We start from the raw sequence: 22,547 nt of genomic DNA, 5'->3' as shown, positions 1-22,547 counted from the left end.
AGGGGGGCGGGGTGATTTTTTGGGGGGGGTTGGATTGAGGGGGGCGGGGTGATTTTTTGGGGGGGTTGGATTGAGGGGGGCGGGGTGATTTTTTGGGGGGGGTTGGATTGAGGGGGGCGGGGTGATTTTTTGGGGGGGGTTGGATTGAGGGGGGGCGGGGTGATTTTTTGGGGGGGGTTGGATTGAGGGGGGCGGGGTGATTTTTTGGGGGGGGTTGGATTGAGGGGGGCGGGGTGATTTTTTGGGGGGGGTTGGATTGAGGGGGGCGGGGTGATTTTTTGGGGGGGGTTGGATTGAGGGGGGCGGGGTGATTTTTTGGGGGGGGTTGGATTGAGGGGGGCGGGGTGATTTTTTGGGGGGGGTTGGATTGAGGGGGGCGGGGTGATTTTTTGGGGGGGTTGGATTGAGGGGGGGGGGCGGGGTGATTTTTTGGGGGGGGTTGGATTGAGGGGGGGGCGGGGTGATTTTTTGGGGGGGGTTGGATTGAGGGGGGGGCGGGGTGATTTTTTGGGGGGGGTTGGATTGAGGGGGGGGGCGGGGTGATTTTTTGGGGGGGTTGGATTGAGGGGGGGGGGGCGGGGTGATTTTTTGGGGGGGTTGGATTGAGGGGGGGGGCGGGGTGATTTTTTGGGGGGGGTTGGATTGAGGGGGGGGGCGGGGTGATTTTTTGGGGTGAGGGGGGATGGGGTTGGGCTCAGGGGAGTGTCCCAGGAGCCGGCGCTGACTCGGGGCCGTGCGGAGGGAGAGCCGAGCGGGCGGGACAGGGAGAGGGTTTGGGACGGAAGCCGCTTCCCCTCACCTGCTGCCGGCCGGTCACCGCCGGGAACGGGTCCGTTCACTCCTGCGGGCGGAACCAGGGAGAGCTGGGGTTCGGTGAAAACTTCGGTGAAAACTGTCATCCGGCGGGAGCGCCATTTGCAAGGACGCGCAGCCGCACAACCCACACGGCCCGTTTCCCCGCCCCCAGCCCCGACGCTACGCGCTTGCGCAGGGCGGCGCGATAGAGCGAGCGGGAAACGTCGCGCGCGGGAAGCATTTCAAAGGGAAACGGTTTTTCGCGCCTCAAAGTCGAACCCCGAAATCTGACAAGATCCAGACTTTCCGGTTGTCAAACGCTGGCCCAGATCTTCCGGCCCCGCTGGTGGTAAATGCTGAGGTGGAGGCAAAATACTGCGGAGGCTGCAAATCCGAAACAAAAACCAAAACTGACGGCCTCTGTGGACAAAGTTTAACGTTTCGAGTCCGTATGACTCTTCATCAGAATGAAAGAGATGGAGAAATGGGGTGAAATACATACTGTATGGGGGGGGGGGGGGGCGGTGGGGGGAGCTGGATAGAAGGCCAGGGATAGGTGGAGGCGCAGGAGAGATGGTGAAAGATGTCAATGGCAGAAGGTGGAAGGGGTGTGGATGGTGGTGACCCTGGCTAAAGGAGGTGCGAATGGCGGCATGAAGGGTAGGAGCAGGAGGAGCAGATGGCCCAATAGGGGTTGGGGGGGGGGGGGGGGCGGGGGCGGGGGTGGTGGTGTGACGGTGTGGGAGAGAAGGTCGACCCAGCGACGGTGAAGGAACGGCGACGTATTTCCAAGTCAGGAGGGTGAACGAATTGGAGGGGAACCTCCAGTAGATTGAGGGCGAAGGTATGGAACTCGGGGAGAGAGACTGCGAGGTTCTTGAGCAAATTCGCATAGGGAGTGACAAGGTATTGGAGGTGTTGACAGGCTTAAAAGCGGGCAAACCTCCAGGTCCGGATGATTTGTGTCCCAGACTGTTGAGGGAGGCAAGGGAGGAAATCACAGGGGCTCTGACCCAAATCTTTAATTCCTCTCTGGCCTCGGGGGAGGTGCCAGAGGACTGGAGAACAGCTAATGTGGTTCCGCTATTTAAGAAGGGTTGTAGAGATAAGCCAGGGAACTACAGGCCGTGAGTCTCACGTCAGTGGTAGGGAAACTATTGGAGAAAGTTCTGAAGGAGAGAATCTATCTCCACTTGGAGAGGCAAGGTTTGATCAGGGATAGACAGCATGGTTTGTCAGAGGGAGGTCATGCCTAACAAATTTGATTGAATTTTTTGAGGAGGTGACCAGGTGTGTAGATGAGGGTAGTGCAGTTGATGTAGTTTATATGGATTTCAGCAAAGCCTTTGGCAAGGTCCCATATGGGAGACTTATAAAGAAGGCAAATGCACATGGGATACAGGGTAATTTGATAAGGTGGATTCAAAATTGGCTTATTTGTAGGAGACAGAGGGTGATGACAGAAGGATGCTTTAGCAACTGGAAGCCAGTGTCCAGTGGCATACCACAGGGATCTGTGCTCGGTCCCCTATTATTTGTCATTTATATAAACGGCGTAAGATTAGTAAGTTTGTGGATGACACGAAGATTGGCCAGATGGATAACAGTGAGGTTGGGTGTCTTGGGTTACAGGAAGATATAGACGGGATGGTCAAATGGGCAGATAAGTGGCAGATAGAATTTAACCCTGAAAAGTGAGAGGTGATACACTTTGGAAGCAGTAATTTAACAAGGAAGTATTCAGTGAACGGCATGACACTAGGAATTTCTGAGGAACAACGGGACCTTGGCCTGTGTGTCCATAGATCGCTGAAGGCGGAAGGACATGTTAGCGGGGTGGTGAAAAAGGCATAAGGGACACTTGCCTTTATCAATCAAGGCATAGATTACAAAAGTAGGGAGGGCATATTGGAGTTGTATAGAACCTTTGTGAGGCAACAGCTGGCGTATTGTGTACAGCTTTGGACACCATGTTATCGGAAGGATATGAACACATTGGAGAGAGTGCAAAAGAGATTTACAAGAATGGTTTACAAGAGGGATGAGAAACTTCAGCTATGAGGATAAATTGGAGAGGTTGGGACTGTTCTCCTTGGAAAGAAGAAGGCTAAGAGGAGATTTGATAGAGATGTTCAAAATCATGAGGGGGCTGGATAGGGTAGATAGGGAGAAACTGTTCCTGCTTGTACTAAGGATCAAGAATGAGAGGGCACAGATTTTAAAGTGATTTGCGAAAGAAGCAACTCCCCTGCCATTTCCTGGTTCCCTATAACTATTTCCCCAGCCTCATTCTCTAAGGGGCCCATGCTCACTTAGGCCTCTCTCTTCCTTTTTATATATTTAAAGAAGCTCTTACTGTCCGTTTTTATATTGCTTGCTAGCTTACCCTCAAATTTTATTTTCTCCCTCTTTTTTTTTTGGCCATCTTCTGTTGGTTTTTAAAACATTCCCAATCCTCTGGCTTACCACTAATCTATGCCACATTGTATGTTTTTTCTTTCAATTTGATAGTGCCCTTAACTTGCTTAGTTAACCATGGTTGGTTTATCCACTTCCTATAGTCCTTCTTCCTCACTGGGATATATCTTTGTTGAGAGTCATAAACTATTATCTGAAACGTATGCTCCAAGTACTATTCAACATGGAGCAGTACTGATTCATCAGCTGAGTGATGGAGGCGGTACGTGGTCATCAGCAGATAGTTTCCTTTTTTAATTGTTTTTTAAAAATTGTTTGTGGGATGTGGGCATCGCTGGCTAGGACAGCATTTATTGTCCATCCTTCATTGCCCTTGTTCAGAGGGCAGTTAAGAGTCAATCACATTGCTGCGGGTCTGGAGTCACATGTATGCCAGACCAGGCAAGGACGGCAGATTTCCTTCCCGACAGGACATTAGTGAACCAGATGGGTTTTTACAACAATCAATGATAGCTGCCATGTTCATCAGCAGCCTTTTAATTTCACAGTTTTATGGAATTCAAATTTCGCCATTTGCCATGGTGGAATTCAAACCCGGGTCCCCGCAGCATTATCCTAGGTCTGTGGAATAGTATTCCAGTGACAATATTTGCCCATTTTTGACCTGCCATGAGACTTCACGTGGTCCCGAGTTGATATTGAGGTAGATTGCCTCCCATGAGGGACATTAATGTTTAATTCTGGAAGGTAAACTGCAACCAAAGGGAATTATATAAGTGAACACAAAAGGCATTTTCAGTAGGGAGAAAGTTTCCCAGTTATTGCCTTTTTGGAAATCATGGACAGAGAACCAAAGATCCATCCCTAGAGCTCTCCGAGCACTGAAAAATGCTTACAGAATATTCACAGCAATAAAACAGACAGGTGAGTGATTAATATCATAAAATTATAATTTTTATCACTACAGAGAGATAGAACAAGTGTTTAAATCATAACATTGCTTTTTTCTCCCATCTGAAGCAAAGCAACTCACTGTTTCAATTAAAGCTAAATTAAAGCAGTTTCAGAGAGGTTGAAAACATTTCCATTTACCATATACAAGTTTAGCTAAATGAATTAGTAATTTTTAATCAAATGCTATAATTTTAGCCAGTCGATTCCTGTTACTTCCAGGAAAAATAAATATAAATACTTAGTTGGAATATTGTAATTAATTCTAAGCAACAAAACTATTGCTGAACAAATAACTGAAGTTGATCACACAATTTACGACAAAGGAATGAAGTGAAATAACTGCTCAGCATTATCACACAAAAAATCTCTGATTGACTTTGTTGTCCTTACTGTGATTTATTGCCTCTGTGAGAGATTTGGCTCTTCATTCAGATTAAAGAGCATCATATTCATTGAAATGTCTCTGATCTGAACCTTTCCCTATGCATCCTACGGTTTTATTACAAAGTAATACATAGAACAGAGATATATATCTGACAGTTATGTATGATTATTTTGTATAATGGACAAGGTCATTGTAGTTCGTTGATTGATGTCTGACTGTAGAGAGAAGAGAAAGCTTTAATAAATGGTCATTAGTTTGGCAGAAAATCAACTGTCAAAGAACTTAGTCCCCCTTTTTTATTTGTTAGGAAATAGAGATAGTTTAAGTGAGTTATATTGGTATTTGTGGGTGTTAGGGATGAGTTTTAGCTTTAATGTTTAAGTTAGATTTGTATTTCTGTACCTGTGTGTTTAGAAAAGGTCGAGTTAAGTTTTAGTTTCACTTTAAAAGGTGCCTGTTTTTCTATTTAGAGTTTATGACTGCTAGGGAAGTTAAGCAAACATGGAGTAGAAAAACTGGGCTTCTGTCTAGCAACAGGGTCCCAGATAGACAGGCCTCTCCCACAGACACACACATATACACACACAAACACACACACACACAAGAAACTAGAAACAGCAGTTTTTAAGTTCAGTTTTTGAAGACAGCTGCCAAGCAAAAGCAACCGAGAAGGGGCAGATAGTGAGTCCCAAGCCAAAGAAGAAAGCCCCCAAATTCAGAGGAGTGGAATAGGAGAAAGTTCCAAGAAGACCTTCTAGTCAAAAGAAGGACAGGAACCTGGAAAAGGTCCTGTTAAGTGAAATTAAGAGTGATGGGAAGAGAAAGGCTCCAAGGTTCAAGCTTAAAGCTTCAAGCTACAGGAAGCAGAGTCAAAGCAATATAAAGGCTAGTGAGAAGTTAGAAAGTCCAAAGAGGCAGCTGAAGGTCTTTGCAATGGGCATGTGAAGCAGTGGTGTACTGTTGACAGCTGAATCAGTGAGAGAGAGTGCATGGAAGAAAGCTTGAATGCATGTGGGAACCCAGGGAAAGGAACATCAGAAGGAGAATTTGAAACCCTGGGGGTGAACCCTTGCAGAAGGTGTCTTAGAGAAAGCATCAGTTTGGGAGAAGATTCCAAGCAAGTTCTTGGAGAGTGGAGATTGGAAACCCTTGTGTGAAAGACAGTGAGACTGATTGGCTCATGGCATGACAAGCATCTGGGGAGAGTTGAGAGATCCATAGCATCTGGTTGAGGTGTCACCTGTCATTTGCTTTCAGAGTGTGGTGTGCCTGGCCACAGGTTGCCTTTTGGTTTACATGGACTGTGTACTTACTGTGAACATTAGAGTATAAGATAGTTTTTGTAACTTATGCTATCCTTACAAATCTGTATGTATCTGTAAAGGTATAGTTGTGGGTGAAGGAGGATTGTAATATAGTTCATCTTTTCTTGTTGAATAACTTTTGTTAAAAGTTCATCAGCTAACTCCTGTGACTGTTCCGTAGCTAATCTCCATGTATCTAAATAAACAAATAAAAGTTAGGATCTATCAAGTCGAGTTCTGCTCTGGGATCAGGCTTCTCCAATTGTAACATCAGCTGGGATCATAAGAACTTAATACACACTCTTGCTGCCCTCAAATGCTGTGGAGATCACATTTACAAAATCGAGACTGTTATTGCAGTGATAGACTTTGTGAGAAGTTGTGCTTCGCTTCCTAGAGAGTTGTATGCTCTAGAGCTAATGTTTGTGAGTAGCGCAGCAGCTTAGATGATAGAAATATCAGGAGCTAAACTTGTGTGTAATGGGGTGTCATGTGTTGATCAAGAAGAATGCTGAACTCAAGGGTCACCTAACGTTTTTTTACAGAAGTAAATGTTTTGGTCGTCCTGCAGTCCATAAGGTAGTACCTAATCCCCATCTCCCACACTCCTCCAGATAAAAGGTTAGTTAAAGATCCAGGAGGAAGTGAGTGACGAATAGGGGAAAATGCAAGAGAAAACTGGAATTCCTATAAACAGCTCTGAATTTCAGGTCAGAGCTTCATTAGGTGAAGTGATTTCATCAGTTGCACCTAATAAGGATATGGATATAGCAGGAGGCAAAACCCATAAAAGGGAAGTGGGATGAGGGGTAGACAGGAAATGGCTAAGCCAGGAGTTTTGGCCCTTGGGTGGTGTCGGGATTGAAATCAGCATCAATTCCTATTTACTGACAAAAAGCTGGTCGCTGTTAGAAGCTGTTAGTTGAAACACTAGCCAGCAAATTTCCAGCACCAGCTGGTATTTTAAGTGGCAATCATCTGTTTAACAAGCCTCTGGGTGGCCATTCCTAATGCTTGGCTGAACTCCTTTACCAAGGTAGTATCTGGAATTAAAGGCAGGTTAAACCAGCATTTCAGCCTAAGACCCCCTTCTTGGCCATTTCTTTACCTGTTTAGAGCCTAAAGAATTAATCAAAAATCATCCTCAAAGACATTCTCCTCCATGGCCAGGGTTTTACAGCCCCTCTGGTTTGATGGGATATGCCGAAATGAACGGAGGTTTAAATGGCTCGCCGCATCTGCCGGAGGTCTCTGGATTAAAACACTAGTGATAACGCCATTATGCCACCGCCTCCCTCTAGATTTTGATATATTTGATAATGATATAATTGATATATATTTGATAACTTAGATAAGGGGAAATATTGATATATTTCCAAGTTGGGATGGTGTGTAACTTGGAGGGGAAATGAGAGGCTATGATGTTTCCATGCTCCTGCCACCTTTGTTTTTCTGGGTGATGGATGTCACAGGTTTGGTATTTAAATGTTCAATATCATGGGAAATGGGCTGGGGTCAATGCTTCAAACAATTGGCAGGTTGATGTTTCCTCCACTGCAATTCAACCAGCATCTAGGTGCAAATGATATCACCAACACTTTGAGTTTTAGAAATGGTTCAGTTACTTACTAGATTGAGCTGCTAGACTGCGGTATGTGGCAATGGATCGTCCAGCTTCGCAGGGTCACCATCCTTTGTTCTAAGTGGAGAAGAAATCACTTTAAGCTTGTTGCACAGAACACAGAGCAGATCATAAAATCATAAGAAATAGCAGATGTAGAAACATGGTTTAAAATTAATAGTGCTAACCAGATTGTTAAAGATGGAATAGAGAGTTTTTTCTTAGATCATGGATGGGCATCTGAGATCTGTTGCTTGCAATACAACAACACTTCATGTGTGTAGGAAGTGTCTCCAGCTGTTCCAGTCAAGCTTATGATTTATAAGGGGCAACTGGAGTCCTTACAGAGCATCAGGGAGGATTTTCCTGAATCAAACATTATAGGAGGTGGCCACTCCACAAGTAGTAAGAGTTTAGTAGGAACACAGGTCATAGGAACATAGGAGCAGGAATAGGCCATTCAGCCTATTGAGCCTGCTCTGCCATTCAATTAGATCATGGCTGATCATCCACTTCAACACCACTTTCCTGCACTATTACCACATCCCTTGATGTTATTGGTCTCCAGAAATCTATTGATTCCTGTCTTGAACATGCTCAATGATTGAGCTTCCACAGCCCTTTGAGGTAGAGAATTCCAAAGATTCACCATCCTCTAAGTGAAAAACTTTCTCCTCTCAGTCTTAAATGGCCTACCCCTTCCTTATTCTGAGATTATGTCCCCTGGATTTAGACTCACCTGCCAGGGGAAACATCTTATCTATATCCAACCTGTAAGAATATTGTAAGTTTTAATGAGGTCACCCCTCATTCTTCGAACTCTAGGGAATACAATCTCTCCTCATAAAACAATCCCGCCATCCCAGGGATTAATCTGGTGAACCTTCAATGCACTCCCTCTATGGCAAGTACATCCTTCCTTAGATAAGGAAACCAAAACTGTACACAAAACTCCAGGTGAGGTCTCACCAAGGCTGTATACAACTGCAGCAAGACTTCTTTACTCCTTTGCTCAAATCTCCTTGCAATGAGGACCAACATACCATTTGCCTTCCTAATTGCTTGCTGCACCTACATGCTAACTTTTAGTCACTCATGAATAAGGACACCCAGGTCCCTTTGGACACCTGCACTTCCCAACCTCTCACCATTTAAGAAATATTCTGCCTTTCTGTTTTTTCTACCAAGTGAATAACTTCACACTTATTCACGTTATATTCCATTTGCCATGTTCTAGCCCATTCACTCAACCTGTCCAAGTCCTCCTGAAACCTCCTTGCATCCTTCTCACAACTTACATTCCCACCCAGTTTGGTTTCGTCATAAAATTTGGAAATATTACAATTGGTCCCTACGTCCAAATCATTTATACAGATTGTGAACAGCTGTGGATCATGCACTGATCCTTGCAGTAACCCTCAGCCTGCCATTCTTAGAATGATCTGTCTATTCCTACTATCTGCTTTCTGTCTGTTAACCAACTCTCAATTCATACTAGTATATTTCCCCCAATCCCACGCACTCTAATTTTATTTACTGTCTTAGTTTAAAGTCTTCTGAAAATCCCAATACACCACATCCACTGGCTCTCCCTTATCAATGCTACAAGTAATATTCTCTCAAAACTGTAACAAGTTTGTCAAACATGATTTCCTTCTCATAAATCCAATTTTACTATTCTTTTCTAAATGTCCAGTTAACACATCCATTATGATAGACTCCAAAATTTTCCCTTCCACTGATGTCAAACTAACAGGTCTATTGTTTTCCATTCTCCCTCTTCCTCCCCTCTTAAATAGTGGGTTTACATTTGCTACTTTCAGTCCTCAGGAATCTTTCCAGAATCTATTGAATTTTGAAAGATAACCAACAATACATCCACTGTCTCTGTAGCCACCTCCTTCAACACTCCGGGATGAAGCTCACTGGTCCAGGGGATTTATAGAAACTAGGAGCAGGAGTAGGCCATTCAGCCCTTCGAGCCTGCTCCACCATTCATTATGATCATGGCTGATCATCCAACTCAATAGCCTGCTCCCGCTTTCTCCCCATATCCTTTGATCACTTTCGCCCCAAGAGCGAAATCTAACTCCTTGAAAGCATACAATGTTTTGGTCTCAACTACTTTATGTAGTAACGAATTCCACAGGCTCACCACTCTCCGATGAAGAAATTTCTCCTCATCTCAGTCCTAAATGGTTTATCCTATATCCTCAGACTGTGACCCCTGGTTCTGTACTCCCCCACCATCGGGAACATCCTTCCTGCATCTACCCTGTCTAGTCCTGTTAGAACTTTATAGGTTTCTATGAGATCCCCCCTCATTCTTCTGAACTCCAGTGAATAAAATCCTAATTGACTCAATCTCTCCTCATATGTCAGTCCGACCATCTCAGGAATCAGTCGGGTAAACCTTCGCTGCACTCCCTCTATAGCAAGTACATCCTCCCTCAAATAAGGAGACCAAAACTGCACACAATATTCCAGGCGTGGTCTCACCAAGACCCTGTACAATTGCGGCAAGACATCTCTATTCCTGTACTTGAATCCTCTGGCTATGAATGCCAACATGCCATTTGTCTTTACCGCCTGCTGCACCTGCATGCTTACCTTCAGCGAATGGTGTACGATGACACCCAGATCTTGTTGCACGTTTCCCTCTCTCAATTTATAGCCATTCAGATAATAATCTGCCTTCCAGTTTTTGCTACCAAAATGGATAACCTCACATTTATCCACATTATACTGCATCTGCCATGCATTTGCCCACTCACTCAGCTTGTCCAAATCACAGTGAAGCATCTCTGCATCCTCCTCACAGCTCACCCTCCCACCCAGCTTTGTGTCATCTGCAAATTTGGAGATATTACATTTAATTTCCTCATCTAAATCATCAATATATATTGCGAATAACTGGGGTCCCAGAACTGATCCCTGCAGTACCCCACTAGTCACTGCCTGCCATTCGGAAAAAGACAAGTTTATTCCTACTCTTTGTTTCCTGTCTGCCAACCAGTTTTCTATCCATCTCAATACACTACCCCGAATCTCATGTGCTTTAATTTTACTCTTATGTGGGACTTTGTCGAAAGCCTTCTGAAAGTCCAAATAAACCACATCCACTGGCTCCCCCTCATCAACTCTACTAGTTACATCCTCGAAAAATTCCAGTATATTTGTCAAGCATGAGTTCCCTTTCATAAATCCATGCTGACTCTGTCCGATTCTGCCACTGTTTTCCAAGTGCTCAGCTATTAAATCTTTTATAATGGACTCTAGAATTTCCCCCACTACCGACGTCACACTGACTGGTCTATAATTCCCCGTTTTCTCTCTGCCTCCCTTTTTAAATAATGGGGTTTCATTAGCTACCCTCCAATCTGTTATCAACCTTCAATCCAGTTAACTTTCCAAGTACCACCTCTTTACTAATAATAATTTCTATTAGTTCCTCAGTTTCCCAAGTCCCTTTTTCCCTAATATTTCTGAGAGATTTTCTGTATCTTCTGTTGTGCAGACAGATGAAAAGTAATTTTAGTTTCACTGCCATTTCTCTGTTCTCCATTATAAATTCTCCTGTTCTCACCTGTAATGGACCCACATTTTCTCTTGCTAATCCTTTCCTTTTCACATACCTGGAGAAGCTTTTATAGTCCGCCTTTAAGTTCCTCGCTAGTTTGCATTTGTATTCTCATTTCCCTTTCTTTATCAGATTCTTGGTCTTCCTTTGCTGGATTCAAAATTGCTCCCAATTATTCAGGCTTACCACTTTTTCTGGCACCTGTATATGCCACTCCCTTGGATCATGTAGATGAGTGGCCATCAGGAAAAGTAGGAAGTTGGCAGGGAGTGCAGAAGTCTTCAGGCTGTACCTGGTATTGGAGACTGCTGGGAGTGATGATACCCTGAAGGAGTGCAGTCTAGATCATAGCACTAATGGGCAAGTGACTATCCAGAAGGGAACAGCAAAGAATAGAAATACAGTTGTTATAGAAAAATCCATAGTTAGGGGGACAGAAGAATTTCTGTAACTGTTATTATGAATCCTACATTAAGTGTTGTCTCCCTGGCATCAGGGTAAAGGGCATCACAGGGAGGGTGCAGAATATTCTGCAGGGGGAAGATAGTCAGCCAGAGGTTGTAGTACATGGTGGTACCAAAACAAAAAGAGGACAGGTATTGAGGTCGTCCAGCCAGAGTCTCACGGCTAGGGAGGAAGATAAAAAGCAGGACCTCAAAGTTAGTAATCCCTGGATTCCTCCCAGTGTCACATGCTGGAGAGAGTAGAAATAGGAAGATAGACCAATGTCCTCATGGGAAGGTTCACTAGTGTGGTTTGGGAGAGTATAAACTGGCAGGGGTATTGGCACCAGCATATAGAAGTAGAAAAGGGCAATAAGATGCATGAAATGAAAACATTGAACACTACAAGAGAAAGGAGAAGTTCTATATTAGATAGGAGCAAACTAAGAACGACTAAGAGGAATACAATGACAAGTTTATGATACATGCATGTAAATGCACATTGTAGAATAGGGTTGGTGAGCTACAATTATAAATAGCCATGTGGGAATATGGTGTAGTGGCAATAACAGAAACATTTAACTGGTGAGGATAGTTGCTCAATATACAAGGATATCAAAGGATCTATCAGAAAAAATAGGGAGGGAGAAAAGTGGGGGGGGTGGAGTGGGAGAACTGATCAAGGAAGACGTTGTAGCATTGGAAAGAAAGGATGTCCTTGAAGAGGTAAGAACAGGGTCTATTTTTTTAGGTTTTAGAAGCAAAGGATCAGCAAACAGAGGACTCGGAGGCAGTCACCACCACCAGGAAGAACTATCAAATCCAGTCCAAACTGTGGCTCCAGAGCACACCAGCCACATTCTGAGAGAAATCAAAGGGTGACATCACAGGAAAATATGTGAGTGATTGGTGAGCATTTTGCTCATTTATCTTCAAAGCTTATGTGTTCTTTTTATTCGTTCATGGGATGTGGGCATCACTGGCTAGACCAGCATATATTGCCCATTCCCAATTGCCCTTGAGAAGCTGGTGGTGAGCTGCCTTCTTAAACCACTGCAGTCCCTGGGGTGTAGGTACACCCACAATGCTGCTAGGGAGGGAGTTCTAGGATTTTGACCCAGCAACGGTGAAGGAACAGCATTTCCAAGGCAGGATCGTGTGTGGCTTGGAGGGGAACTTCCAGGTGGTGGTGTTACCATGTGCCTGCTGCCCTTGTCCTTCTAGATGGTAGTGGTTGTGGGTTTGGAAGATGCTGTTGAAGGAGCCTTGGTGAGTTTCTGCAGTGAATCTTGTAGATGGTATACACTGCTGCTACTATGCATCAGCGGTGGAGGGAGTGAATGTTTGTGGATGTGGTGCCAATCAAGCGGGCTACTTTCCCTGGATGGTGTCAAGCTTCTTGCGTGTTGTTGGAGCTGCACTCATCCAGTCAAGTGGAGAGTAGAAACAGAGAAACACAGAAAAATAGGAGCAGGAGTAGGTCATTCGGCCCTTCCAGCTTGCTCTGCCATTCAACATGATCATGGCTGATCTATCTCAACACATTACTCCCGCTCTCTACCCATACCCATTGACACCTTACCTTTGGAGTCTAGAAATCTATCTATTTCCTTCTTAAATATATTCAGGTGACTTGGCCTCTACAGCCCTCTGTGGTCGGGAACTCCATAGCTTCATCACTCTCTGGATGAAGAGGTTTCTCTTCATCTCAGTTGTAAATTGCCTACCCTGTATCCTGAGACTGTGAATCCTTGTTCTAGACCCTCCAGCCAGAGGAAACATCATTCCTGCATCCAGCCTGTCCATTACTGTCAGAATTTTATATATTTCAGTGCGCTCCCTCTCATTCTTCTCAACTCCAGTGAATACAGACCTAGTCAGCACAATCTCTCCTCATACGACAATCCTGCCATCCCAGGAATCAGTCTGGTGAACCTTCACCGCACTCCTTTAGCAAGTACATCCTTTCTTAGGTAAGGAGATCACAACTGCATAAAGTACTCCAGGTGTGATCCCACCAAGGCCCTGTACAGCTGCGGTAAGAAATCCTTGCTTCTGTACTCAAGTACTCTTGCAATGAAGGCCAACATACCATTTGCCTTGCTGCACCTGCATGCTTGCTTTCAGTGATTGGTGTACAAGGACACCCAGGTCCTTTTGTACATCAACATTTCCCAATCTATCACCATTTAAATGATCCTCTGCCATTCTGTTTTTCCTACTGAAGTGGATAACTTCACACTTATCCACCTTATACTGACTTGGCCATGTATTTGCCCACTCACTCAACAGTATGAAGGGCATCGTGGTGCAAAATTCTTGAACTGCATTCAAGAGAACTTATTTAGCCAGCATGTAACAAGCCCAATGAGAGGGGGTGCAATTCTAGGTTTAGTCTTAGGAAATTAAGCCGGGCAAGTGGTTGAAGTAGCAGTGGGGGACCATTTTGGAGATAGTGACCATAATACAGTTAGATTTAGCATCATAATGGAAAAGGAGAAAGATAGAAATGGAGTGAAATTTCTAAATTGGGGGAAGACAAATTTTACAAATCTAGAGGTGAGCTGATGAGAGTGGACTGGATACAGCTATTAGAATGGAAAGCAGTATCAAATCAGTGGGAGGCATTCAAAAGTGAGATTCTACGGGTACAACGTAGACATGCCCCCACATAAAAAGGGTGGTACTGCCAAATCTAGAGCCCGCTGGTTATCCAGAAACATACAGACTAAGATAAAGCAGAAAAAGAAAGCTTATGACAGTCACAAAAGACTTAATACTATAGAAAGCCTAGGGAAGTATAGGAACTACAGGGGTGAAGTAAAAATGGAAATTGGGAAAGCAAAAAGAATTTGCAAAAAAATTGGCAGGTAAAATCAAAGAAAACCCAAAGATGTTTTACCAGTACGTTAAGAGTAAGAAGGTAACTAAGGAAAGGGTAGGGCCCATCAGAGATATACATGGTAACTTGTGTGTTGATCCTGAAGATGTGGGCAGGGTTCTCAATGAGTACTTTGTCTCCATCTTCACTAAGGAAAGAGATGATGCAGACATTCCTGTTAATGAGGAGGAGTGTGAGACATTAGATATAATAAGCATAGTGAGAGAGAAGTACTTGAGCGACTGACATCCTTGAAGGTGGATAAGTCACCAGGGCCGATGGATTGTATCCCAGGCTGTTAAAGGAAGCTAGGGAGGAAATAACGGGTGCTCTGAGGATCATTTTCCAATCCTCACTAGATACAGATGAGGTACCAGAGGATTGGAGGCTTGCAAATGTATCATTATTTAAAAAGGGTGCAAGGGATGGGCTAGAAAATTATAGACCAGTCAGCCTGATTTCAGTGGTGGAAAAATTATTGAAATCAATTCTGAGATACAGGATGAATTATCACTTAGAAAGGCATGGGTTGATCATGGACAGTGAGCATGGTTTTGTTAGAGGAAGATCGTGTCTTAATAACTTAATAAAATTTTTTGAGGAACTAACAAGGAGGATTGATGAGGGATGTTGTCTACATGGATTTTAGTAAGGCATTTGACAAGATCCCACATGGCCTTCTGGTCAGAAAAGAGAGGTTTCATGGGATACAGAGGAAGGTGGCGTGTTGGATCCAAAATTGACTCAACATCAGGAAACAAAGGCTAATGGTCGATGGATGTTTTTGTGAATGGAAAACGGTTTCCAGTGGTGTTCCACAGGTAATTGATAGTGAAGAGGATAGCTGTTGTCTCCAGAATGATATCAATGGTTTGGTTGAGTGGGAGGAGAAGTGGCAAATGAAATTTGTGTGAGAAAAGTATGAGGTAATGCTTTTGGGGAGGGCAAACAAAGCAAAGGATTACTCAATAAACGGGAGAATTTTGAGAGAGGTTGAGCTGGTTAAAATGCTGGTTAGGCCGCAGCTGGAATTTTGTGTACAGTTCCAGTCACCACATTACAGAAAGGACATAATTGTTCTGGAGAGAGTACAGAGAAGATTTACAAGAATGCTGCCAGGGCTTGAAAATAACAGCTATGAGGAGAGATTGGACAGGCTAGCGTTATTTTCCTTAGAACAGAGGAGGCTAAGGGTTGACCTAATTGAGATGTACAAAATTATGAGGGGCCTAGATAGGGTAGATAGGAAAGACTTCCTTCCCCTAGCTGAGGGGTCAATTACCAGGGGGCATAGATTCAAGGTGATTGATAGAAGGATTAGAGGGGAGGGTGGTGGGCATCTGGAATTCACTGCCTAAATAGGTAGCTGAGGCTGAGATGTTCAACTCATTGAAAAGGTACTTGGATCTGCATTTGAAGTGCTGTATCCTGCAAGACTATGGTACTGGAAAGCAGGATTAAAATGAGCAGCTACTTTCTTTTTCATCTTTTTCTGGCCGGCACAGACATAATAGGCTGAATGACCTCTTTCTGTGCCATAACCTTTCTATGGTTCTATAGTTTTTGTCTAAATTACCTTGAAGCTTCTTGCCATCCTCCTCACCACTCACATTCTCACCTAGTTTTGTGTCATCAGCAAACCTAGAAATATTACATTTGGTTCCCTCATCTAAATCATTGATGAATATTGTGAATAGCTGGGGCCTAAGCACTATTCCCTGCTAACCAGTCTGTAATTCCCTGTTTTTTCCCTCTCTCCTTTTCTAAATAGTGGGGTTACATTTGCCACTCTCCAATCTGCTGGGACTGTTCCAGAATCTGCAGAATTTTGAAAGATTACAACAAACACATCCACCATTTCCATGGCCACCTCCTTTAGTACCCTGGATGTAGATTATTGGAACTGGGGATTTATTGTCTTACAGTCCCATTAATTTCTCCAGCACAGTTGTTTTAGTAATACTAATTTCCTTAAATTCCTCCTCTCACTAGACCCTTGATTCCTAGTATTTCTGGGAAGTTATTTGTGTCTTCCTCAATGAAGACAGAACTAAAGTAGCTGTTTAATTGCTTTCTCATTTCCTTGTTCTCTATTATAAGTTCTCCTGTTTCAGACTGTAGGAACCTACATTTGTCTTCATCAGCTTGTTTTCTTCTTACATGCTAATAGAAGCTTCTGGAAGAAAAAGATTGGTTTAAGACAAACGTAGACCTCTATTCTATCACACTCCTGACTAATGCCTGGTAGATGGTAGACAGGCTTTGGGGAGTCAGGAGGTGAATTACTCACCGCAGGATTTCCAACCTCTGGCTTGCTCTCAAAGCCACAGTATTTATATGGCTAATCCAGTTCAGTTTCTGGTCAATGGTAACTCCCAGGATGTTGATAGTGGGGGATTCAGCAAGGGTAATGCCATTGGATGTCAAGAGGCGATGGTTAGATTCTCTCTAACCATCATGATGGTCATTGCCTGGCACTTGTGCAATCTGAATGTTACTTGCCACTTGTCAGCCCAAGCCTGGATATTGTCCAGGTTTTGCTGCATTTGGACATGGACTACTTCAGCATCTGAGGAGTTGCGAATGGTGCTGAACATTGTGCAATCATCAGCGAACATCCCCACTTCTGACCTTATGATGGAAGGAAGTTCATTGATGAAGATGGTTGGGCCTAGGACACTACCCTGAGGAACTCCTGCAGTGGTGTCCTGGAACTGAGATGATTGACCTCCAAAAGCCACAACCATCTTCATTTATTAGTAATTTTAAGGTATTATTATAATCAAGTTACCATAATGTTTACTAGCAGTCATAAAGGTCATTAGGATCAGCAGTATTTATTACTTATAAATGAATTCAGAATAATTAAATAATACATAATAAATGTGGCAAGCAGGTGATGTGTACGCCTGCAGAATGTGGGTTTTCCTGGATGCCAGGGTGATCCAGGGCAAACAGATCTGTGTCTTGAGGAACTTCGGCTCAGAGAACTGGAAGCTGAGCTGCAGACACTGAGGGCAGGATTTTTCAGTTGGCGTTGCGGTGGCGGGGGTGGGGGGCGGAGGGGGGGGAGAGTGGGCCTGACATGTCAATGCATAAAATGATGCACGATGACGTCGGGCATGCGGCCTGATGTCATTGTACACTCTCGCGATATTTGGTTGGGTGGGCGCGTGCAGGAATTGGCTGCGTACCCACCGAAATGTAAACCACCTATTAAGGAAAGCAATTGATGTCATTAGTAATGCTGCCCATCCAACCTTAAAGTTGGCGAGCAGGTGACAAAGTTAAGCGACCTTTGCATGTTTTAGGAAACCTCATCCACAAGCGGGATGAGGTTTCCTGAAACTTTTATTAATTAAATAAAACTTTTTCCCAAATATAAAAGCATGTCTCATCTCATGTGGCATAGTGACATGAGCGGACATGTTTAAATAAATTTTTCAACCATTTATTAAGCTTTTTGAACGTCGATTAGATCTCCCTGAGGCAGTTCCGAGTCTCAGAGAGATTGAGGTGCTCTTTTGTGCTCATGCACGATAAAACGCTGGCCCCAACTCTCCGTCCTCCCCCCAGCCTGCAAAGGTGGCACTGAGGGCTATGGCTCACTTGTTATGCTGGGCGGGCCTTAATTGGCCCACCCGTTTAAAATGGCGGTGTGCAGCCGATCGCACGGGGGTGCAATCGATTCCACAACTGCCCCTGCCTGCCCCTGCCTGCTCATGCCGAGCCTGCTTGCCGCCTAAAAAATTCAGGGGCTGTGATGCATCAGAGTGGGGGAAAGTTATCTGGCCACTTTGTACCAGGAGGCCGTCATACTTTTCAGGATAGGGTCTTCTGGTATGGTCAGTGGTCAGGGACAGGGGGGTATGGCTGCAAGTGAGGCAGCAATGGGAGCCCAAAAGGTAGAAACGGAGGAGTGTTTGCAATTGTCCAACAGGTTTGAGGCTCTTGTAGCCTGTGTGGATGAAAGTGGTGCCTGCAGAGTGAATGAGCAAACTGACCATGGCATCTTGGTGTAGGAAGCCATTTAAGCAGGGGGAGTTAATAGCAACATAGTGGCAGTTATGGACAGTATAGGCAGGAGAATAGATACAGTGGTCTGCAACTGAGAGCAGGGGTCCTGATGGCTGTGTTGCATGCCTGGGTTCAGGAAAGCTGCTTGGGGCTGGAAAGGAACTTGCAATGGGAGGACTTGGATCCAGTGGTCAATGTCCATTTGATACCAATAGCATAGGTAGAACTAGGAAACAGATTCTGCTTAGGGAAAATGAGCAGCTAGGGGCTAAGTTAAAAAGCAGAATCTGAAAGGTTCTGGATTACAATCTCAGCCACGAGAAAATTGGCATAGAGTAAATAAGATTAGAGAGTCAAATGCGTAGCTCAAAAATTGTTGGGAGGAATTGTTTTCGATTCATGGGGCCCTGGCATCAATACTAGGGAAAGTGGGAGCTGTACCATTGGGATGGTCTGTACCTGAACCGTGCAGGAACAAGTATTCTGGTGAGTATATAATTAGGGTAGTAGGGCTTTAAACTAAATAGTGGTGGCAAGGAATCAAGTTTGGAAAGATGTGATAAATTAAGACAGGGCAAAAGAACAAGCAGGAATAAAGAAAATGATGATCAAAGTGTGTCAGAAAGGGACAGGTGTACAACCCTAACAGTGCACTAGCAGATAACAGATGTTACAAAAATTGTAAAAATAAAGAACTAAAGGCTCTGCTTCTGAAGACACACAACATTTGTAACAAAACAGATGAATTGACAACAGAAATAGAAATAAATATGTATGATCTGATAGTCATTACAGAGATATGGCTGCAGGATGACAAATACTGTGACCTGAATATTCAAGGGTACATGACATTTAGGATGGATAAGAAGTTAGGAAAAGGCAGAGGGGTAGTTCTGTTAATTAAGGATTTCATTGTTATAATAGTGAGACATGACCTTAGCCTTGGAGATCAAGATTTAGAATTAGTTTGGGTTGAAAGGAGAAGTAATAAAGGTAAGAAGTCACGTGTGGGAGTGGTTTATTGACGAGCCAAAGGGCCTGTTTCTGTGCTGTATAACTCTATGACTCTAACAGCAACCACACTGGAGGTATACAGAACGAAATAACGGGGACTTGTGAGAAAGGTGCGGTGATAATCATGGTTAATTTTAATCTACATATAGATTGGATAAATCAGATTGGCAAAAGTACCCTGGATGATAAGTTCATAGACTGTTCATGGGACAGTTTCTTAGTTACATTTTAGCACCAACCAGAGAGCAGGCTATACTAGATCTGGTAATGTGCAATGGGAGATGATTAGTTAATGACTTCTTATTGAAGGCACCCCTACGTAGCAGTGATCATAATATGATTGAATTTCACTCAGTTTGAGGGAGAGAGAAGTGGATCTAAGATTAGTGCTTTAAACTTAAATAAGGGCAACTATGAGGGCATGAAGACAGAGCTGGCTAAAGTGAATTGGGAAATTAGGTTAAGTAGAGATTCAGTGGCAGGCATTTAAGGAGATATTTCAGAATACTCAGAAAAGATAGATTCCAGGGAGAAAAAAAGACTCTAAGGGAAGGGCACACCATCTGTGGTTAACTAAAGAAGTAAAGATAGAATCAAATTGAAATAAAAACCATATAATTCTACAAAAATGAGCATCGGAAGATTGGACAGAACATAAATAACAGCAATTTATACTATATATGAAGAGAGTGCTAATTGGTTGGCAAGTGGCGTTGCCAATCAACCAATCAATGGTCTCTTAACATACAGTATAAATTATTGTTTTTCCCTTATATTGGTATTCTTGTGAGTGCCCTGATGCGTGCAAGATGAAAAGCTTAGACATGTCTCGTTTTTTAGCAATGCTCAAGTTTTGTATGACCAAATGACTAAAAGATTAAAAAGGGAAAAATTAGAGCTGATATAAAGCTAGTTAAAAACATTAAAATAGATAGTAAGAGTTTCTACAGATATTTTAAAAGTGTCATGAAACTATATTTTTCACAATATTATTGTTGTTTATTGTAAAGTAGGGTTACAAGTGTGTGTGCATGGTTCTGTCTGTGTGATTTAATTGATTGAGAGTCAGATAGACTGCAAAGTTGAAATTATTAGAAGAAGTTAGGTGTAAAAGACATTTTAGATGCTAATGAGTAAACATGGGTAAGTGCAGCATGTAGTGTGTGAAGGAAATTTGCATTTTTAAGTGAAGGAGTTGTTTAGGTTTTAAAAGGATGATAGGGTGTTTACAACTAATAAGATAAGCAAGGCCAAGCAGTGTGTTTATTTTTCCCAAAGGTACTGACCATATTGGTAACATGAAAGATTTTTAGATTCCGGGAGAAGTAATTTTCCAAAGACATAGAACAATACAATTTACAGATTAAAGAGAGAGAAACATAGATAAAGAAGGATGGAAGGTTATGTTAGGGAGCCAGGTGAGATCTATAAGGACCGTATAAAACAGAGTCACTTTTGCAGAAGTCTGCTGTGTCCAGCAACCAAAGGTGGATTGCTGTGGTAAATCTGGCTTACCTTTTTAAATTCAAAATCTACTCTGGACTTGCCTTAAAGGGGTGTGTAGTTGGGAGTCAGGTTAATTAGGGATGGCGTGGCCAAGTTTCCCTTGTGGATTTGGTCCGCCTGGCACACATCATCTGCCACGTCATAAACTGAAAAGAGTAAGTAAAGTGAACGTGGTCCTCTGGAAAGTGAAAAGGGGGATTAATAATGGAAAATAAGGAAATGGCGGATGAATTGAACAGATATTTTGCCTGAATAACAGATATTATATTTGTCTTCACCATAGCAGACACAAATAACCTACCAGAAACCATTGTGAAACAGGAGGTGAAAGGGAGGGAGGAACTTAAAACAATTACAGTCACCAGGGTAAGGGTACTGAGAAAATTATTAGAACTGAAAGCTGACAAGCCCCCAGTTCCTGATGGATTTCATCCTAGTGTCTTAAAAGAAGTGACTGCTGAGTTAAAAAAAATGGCTTAAGGTCAGAAAACAGTGAGTCGTGATAAATGACTATTTTTCAGACTGGGGAGTGGTAAACAGTGGTGTTCCCCAAGGGTCAGTGCTAGGATCATTGCATATTTTCTATTTCTAAAATTGAGATGATGCCAGAGTTGAAGGAGTGGCAAATTGTGAGGATCATGCTAATCGACTGCAACAGGGCACTGATAGGCTAGCAGAGTGGGCAGACAAGTGAGAGTTGGAATTTAATACAGAGAAGCGTGAGGTGATGCATTTTGACAGAAAGGATAGGGAGACGCCATGTAGACTAAATGGCACAGTCCTAAAGAGTGCGTATGGTCAGAGGGACCTGAGGGTTCATGTCGAGAGCTTTGAAGGTTTCAGGACATATTGAAAGAATGGTTAACAAAGCATATGGGCTCCTTGGACTTCATGAAGAAAGTTATTGATACAAAAGCAGGAAAGCTATGCTGAACCTTTGTAAAGCTCTGGTTTGTGGCATCAGAATCCCCTTCAACTGGGAAACTTATGTAACATAATTTCAAACCCACGGACATGTCTCAACCTCATGATTGAAACTATAAATTACAAAAGCCAAGCTTCAGTCAGCAGTACAGGGATGGGCAGTAAGGGGTTAATTCGGACATTTAGTGAAAAACAGTGACTCATCAAGGGGGTTTGGACATTGCCTAACTGCTCTCAGGGAACAATGGTACCAGGGAAATGCCATTACCTGCCATCACTCAACTCACACATTCACAAACCCATCACACGTCTACATGAAGATTAAAGTCACCCATGATTAATGTACTGCTTTTTTTACATGTCCTCATTATCTCCTGATTTACTCTCTGTCCTACAGTACAGCTACTGTCAGGTGGTCCATAGACTACTCCCACCAGTGTCTTCTTCCCCTTGTTATTTCTTACCTCCACCCATATGGATTCTACATCTTTTGATCCAAGATCCTTTCTTGCTACTGTACTTATTGCATTTCGGACTAACAAAGCTACCCAACCACCCTTTCCTTCTTGCCTGTCTTTTCAAAAAGTCACATACCGCTGAATATTTAGTTCCCAGCTTTGATCTCCTTGTGACCATGTCTCCATAATGGCTGTAAGATCATACCCATTAATCTCTATTTGTGCCGTTAATTTATTTTGTTCCATG

The sequence above is a fragment of the Carcharodon carcharias genome, chromosome 1, assembly GCF_017639515.1.
Source record: "Carcharodon carcharias isolate sCarCar2 chromosome 1, sCarCar2.pri, whole genome shotgun sequence".
NCBI lineage: Eukaryota > Metazoa > Chordata > Chondrichthyes > Lamniformes > Lamnidae > Carcharodon > Carcharodon carcharias.
The sequence above is the reverse complement of the archived record's forward strand: the minus strand, read 5'-3'. Positions refer to the sequence as shown.